The sequence below is a fragment of the Salvia splendens genome, chromosome 15, assembly GCF_004379255.2.
Source record: "Salvia splendens isolate huo1 chromosome 15, SspV2, whole genome shotgun sequence".
Taxonomy (NCBI): domain Eukaryota; kingdom Viridiplantae; phylum Streptophyta; class Magnoliopsida; order Lamiales; family Lamiaceae; genus Salvia; species Salvia splendens.
The window spans coordinates 9798810-9804809 of NC_056046.1; the positions used below are offsets into that span (position 1 = coordinate 9798810).

The 6000-nt window shown below is 35.8% G+C and overlaps 1 long non-coding RNA gene across 1 annotated transcript; it reads left to right on the plus strand.

Annotated features, from left to right (window-relative positions):
• Positions 1-2945: 2945 nt before the first annotated feature.
• Positions 2946-4544, plus strand: LOC121766299. Its single transcript, XR_006042969.1, has 2 exons — positions 2946-3886; positions 4369-4544. It is a non-coding gene; the product is annotated as an uncharacterized LOC121766299 (long non-coding RNA).
• The last annotated feature ends 1456 nt before the right edge of the window (positions 4545-6000 follow it).

Sequence of the window (6000 nt, forward strand, 5' to 3'; positions counted from 1 at the left end):
AGGGGTCCCTGCAGCCGCAAGAAAAGTAATTTTAGATTTATCTGGAAAAGCAATTTTGTTGTACGATTTGGTTTACACTTTAGCAATTAGTTGAATTTTAAAATTAAATCATTCTCAAATAATAGTTTTCTTTTTCTTATTTTAGTCAATCGCATAAAATTATTCAATTTTCATTTTTGGCAAGTTTTTTATTTCTTATAAGGTGAGCCCTACGGTTACAGTTACAGGGCATGAAATTCTAGTAAAAAAATACTCCTGTACCAAGCTGAAATGTGCTGTGCTAATACATGTATATTTGTAGTACTCCCTCCGTCCCAAAAAGATGACCCCTTCTTTGGGCGGCACACAATTTTATACAATTTTATTTTGTATATTAAGTGGAGAGAGTAAAGTAAGAGAGAGAATATAAAGTAGAGATAAAGGTTTTTTCATTTTCAGTAATGAATCATCTTGATTGTGAGAAATTAAAAAGGAAAGTAAAACATATTTAATGGGACGAAAGAAGCAGTAATTACCTAGTAATGGCGCCCATGTTAAAAACGTGCGTAACTGCTCAGAAATTACTTCATCACATGTGATACCTTGTAGCTTTAACGACTTTAATAAGCAGAAATTGGTCACACGCCTCTTGTCATAGACTAGATTCGAGCATCTCCAATGAGAGAAAGTATATAGAAAAGATATATTATGTATTTAGCTTCTTAAAAAATAAAATATACCCTTCTAAAAAGTTACATATTCTAAAAGGAAAAAGGTATATTGTCACGACCGCATTTTCTAAGGATAGAAAACACGGTTGATCGCGACTAGGGGAGGATTAAAGAAGCGGGGAAGAAAGGGGAAAATCAACACAACTCAACCACAGCCCGAAACAAATGGGAATAGCTCGAAGTAAAATCAGAGTTTTAACAAAATAGACTAGAGTCTTTTAAGATGCACAACGGAAGCAAATGAACGCGGTTCCATGTATGAAGACATGAACCTCCGAGAGTCAAAATCTGACTGAATTAAATGTCTTGTCTCAATAGCACTTCCTTCACCACTTCGCTGCTCAACCTGCACATTTAGAAATATATGCAGGACTGAGTACAAAAAAAAGTACTCAGTGAACACATTGCCGAAAATTACACATATACATTTGAAAATATTGTCAAATGTTCATACATACTTTCTCGTGACGAAGTTTCTTTCTTATCGCATACTTTCTTTTCGTCGCTCGGGAAAGCGAGAAATGTTCATACTGTACTTCTAAGTTCGAGTTCATATTGTGTTCTAGAAGGAACGCATAACTAAGTATTCTAAGTTCTTGGAAATTTTGATTTCCCCATTCTAGCAACATGATTCAATGACTAGTAAAAAGATGCATCATTTCACAAACTCAAAAAGAGACATCATTTCAACAATTGGTATCAGACTCGTATACTTTATACTTTCATATTTCAGTACCTTTTTCCGTTCAGGAAAGTCACTTCTTTTATTTATACATTCACAGTCATTAGCCAAGAAAAGACATACTAACTCTTTCTTTAAGCATGCTACCAAATTAAGAAACATCAACTCTTTCTTTAAACTTGGTATTTTCATCTGTTCACTCAAATTAACTGCATGAGTTATTTCTCCATTTTCAAACTTTCAAACATCTTGACTTTCTTCTGAAAAAGAACAAGTTCCATTTTTTCCTCGTTGAGTGCGATTGGTGGGAGTGCTAAGAGCATTTTCATCGATTAGACAGTCTAGTGGAACAAAGCTAGACCAAAGATTTTCAAAGGAGACTCTCGGGTTCAGAGTGAGAAAGAATGCTCTGATACCACTCTGTCACGACCGCATTTTCTAAGGATAGAAAACACGGTTGATCGCGACTAGGGGAGGATTAAAGAAGCGGGGAAGAAAGGGGAAAATCAACACAACTCAACCACAACCCGAAACAAATGGGAATAGCTCGAAGTAAAATCAGAGTTTTAACAAAATAGACTTGAGTCTTTTAAGATGCACAACGGAAGCAAATGAACGCGGTTCCATGTATGAAGACATGAACCTCCGAGAGTCAAAATCTGACTGAATTAAATGTCTTGTCTCAATAGCACTTCCTTCACCACTTCGCTGCTCAACCTGCACATTTAGAAATATATGCAGGACTGAGTACAAAAAAAAGTACTCAGTGAACACATTGCCGAAAATTACACATATACATTTGAAAATATTGTCAAGCCATCATCACAGTAACACTCGGGGTGTTGTTGAAAAGACCCGAGCTTACTAAAAATATCACATTGGGTTGCAACCCCTTTTTCCGGTACTTAGCCATATCTGATCACATTGTGCCGTCGAGATGGTGTTCTCGCACGGTCACCTTCTCTGCCCATCATGTCAGAGGATTCCATGTACCGGGAAGGTGGCCACCTTCCACGGTCATCTTCTCTGCCGTTCACGGTCAGAGGTTCCAAGTAGGAACACCACCCTACTAGGACTCAAAATCGAATCGATTCACATATATCATCTTTCATAATTCACTTGGCCTTAGCCAAACAGATAGGCATCATACACAAAACATTTATGGCAAGACAACATCTTTAAAACATCCACGAACATGTGTTTGTGTTTTCACAAAATACGATTTGTATTTTAGTATAAGAAAGCTCACCTCGTTCTCTTAAAACTCCTTAACTTTAATTTTCCTGACTCCACCCTTAACTCACGGAGATAGCCTTTTGAAAATAAACAACGTACTAATAAGACTCGAGAAATTCACATACTTATAGGAATGCATGCCCCTACTTTATTTCTTTTATCATTTGTTCACCGTTAGAAAATTTTAGAAACTTGCATATTAATTAAATTAGAAAAATTTAATTAATAGCACTTCTTTATTAAACTTAATTATTTTTTTGTGACTTGAGAACGTTGTCTCCCTCTTTCTTTCCATTTCCTTAGCGGTCGCCCGAGGCGTCGCGCGGCGATGCCGGTCGGCCGCTTACGCCTATAATTCCTCCGTTGGCTCCTCGTGTTTCCCTCCACGATATCGAATTAAAATCCCAAAAATTATAAAAGTGCAAAATTAAATTATCGCAAGTATTTCCCCTCGCAAATACATTTATTTCGAAACTTGGGGTAACTTATTTGTACATCGATTTATCCCGAGAATTAATTAAATAATTCTACACAATTAATTTAATTATCAACTCAATGATTTATTTAATTATCGGTCCAATTCAACAATTAAATGAGGCAGCCCATTTATTCCCTTAATTAAATTCTAGGCCCAATTCCCTTTAATTAATTAAAGTGGCCCAATTAAAAGTCATCCCCCTCAATTATACTCCCCTTCATCCATCGTATCTCTCTCTCATTCACCTTCTTTATTTCAATTCTTCCCCAAATCCACCTTCCCATTTGAAATCCCTAAACAAAGGCATAGAGAAGCAGCGGCGCCTCTCTTCCTCACGCCTCTCTCTTCTCCGGCGTCAGCGTCCCCCAAGCTGGAGTGCACCGAGCTGCCGGAACCCACGCCAGATCCCTCCGTCGAGATCTCTCTGCATCGAGCTCTCCGTCAGGTTCCTCACGCGGAGGGGCTGTCGATTCGAGGGAGGAACGGAGGCGTCGCCTTTCAGCTGTGGTCCGAAACGAGTAGCCGCTGACCGGAGATGCATCGTTGTCCGGTTCTCCGCCGCCGGGTACGCCCCTGTCGTCGCCGTCATCTCCAGATCTCCCTCTCGTTCAGGCCAGCTGCCGTTGCGGAGGCCGCTGTCACCTCGCGCGGCCCCAGGCCCCGTCGCCTCCCCCTTCGTGCGCGTCGCTGCCGTCCGTCTAACCTAGCCATCGTTCATCATCGAACCAACCCCGAAACGTCCCGAAATCAACCCGAACAGCCCCGATTGAACCCCGAAAGGTAAGTCTTTTACCCAATTTTTATGTTAATTCGTATCTTCGATTTTGCCGTGAGAAAGTTCAATTGTTAAATGCTTGAGATATGCTATTAGTTCGGTTGATACTATGATTATGCATAAGCTTACATATATTGAAAGAAAAGAAAGGACTTGGTGTTTACCTTTTGATAGGGAAGTAAAGTGTTGTTGGATTGTAGAAATCTCCCTCTTCGGATTCCTCTATGTTTTGTGGGATTGGTGTGTGTAGAGAGAATAGATGGTGATGTGGGGTGAAGAAAACAATTGTCTATGTATAAAAGATGGCGATGAAAGTGGCTTGGATAGCAAGTTGGTTCTGGCAAGTTGCTAACATTCTTATCCTATCTTCCAGGATCTGCCCATATCTCTTCTTTTTTTTTCTTTTTTTATTATTTTATTTTGCTTTATTTAATTATTTAAATAATTATTTTAGTATTTATTTAATTGTTTATTTAATTTGGTGTAGGTATAGTTCGTCCAAGTTCGTGGTCCTCCGCGTTGAAGTACCCGTTTTCTAAAAACGTACGATGTATAAATTAAGTTTTGTTGGACTTTTGTTGGATGTATCGAAAATTAAAATTGGGACTCTATTTATTAAATTTATTATATTCATATAGGTGTAATATATATTTACGTGTTCTATTTTCTTGCCTAACGTCAAAACAAACAACGACAATATATCGTAGCTCAGATTTAAATCGCATAAAAGTCACTTATATAAATAATCAAGCTGATAATATAGTTTATAATAATATCGGTTTAGCGGGTTGTTACATATATGAAAAAGGTAAATTATTTTTTAAGAATAAAATAATAGTATAAAATGCATTAAAAAACATAAAGTGTAATACCTTCTCAAATACTTTTCCCTTTAGAGAATGGTTTTTCATGAAAAGAATACAAATATGGTAGTTATAAGATTTTACCTCTCCATAAATCTTCAAAATGGAAAAATGTATAATACCTTTTCAAATACCTCTCCCCTTAAAATTGATTTTTCATGAAAAAAGGTAAATATGGTAGTTATATTAGTTTACATCTCCATTTACCGCTTCCCTTGGAGATGATCGTAGGTGGGACTAAGTACTACTCCTATAATAACAATTTTAGGTCAAATATGTATTTATATTTTTGTTTATAAAAACTGTACTACTCCTATATTGTTAGCTTACTTAACATGATTATACTACTCATTTCACTATGCATTGTATAATTGAATGTATCTTCTTATTAAATGAATATGGTACGTGAGTTTATGAGGCCTAATTTTTTCCAATCTATTAAGTGTATTTAATTTGACTACCGATTCAGTAACCTAGTGTGGATCTAGGAGCTGGACATAATTATTGGTGCTCAATTATTTTTATTAATTTTTCATTTATATTTGATATTACCTCAAACAACAAAAATTAGACCAACATTCATAATATTCATCCTCCACAAATAAAAACCAAATTTTCTCCATACAATCTCTTATTATTTTTTTAGTATTATCTCTTTAGCACTTCTTTTCAATTATTTTAATTTAGTACTCCTGTTTATTTGTTTTTAAAGTTTGTCATTATTTGTGTTGTTTATAAATTTTATAATTATAAAAATATAATAATATGCACAATTATAGTATTATTAAAAAATAATACTCCTTCCGTTCTATAGTAGTAGAGTCATTTCATTTTATGCACTCATTTTGAAAAAATGATAACTCGCTTTGTCCCACAATAAGAGTACTATTTTGTCATTTCAGTCCGTCCCACAATAAGTCATATTTAACTTTTACCATAAGTGGCAAGTAAGTCCCACATTCACAAACTTATTCGACTCACATTTTATTATAAAACTAATATATAAGTGAAGCTCATACTCCACTAACTTATTCAACCCACTTTTATTTACATTTCTTAAAACTCATGTCATAATCAAATAGGACTTCTATTGTGGGACGAAGGGTGGTAGTAGTAATAAACAGTTAAAGTAGAGAAAGAAAAAAAAAGAATGATGTAGATAAAAGTCTTCTCTACATTATTCTCTCTCTTACTTCACTCCGAGTCATTTTAACTACTTTCTCTGTTCACAGTGAGAGTCCTATTTTGTCATTTTT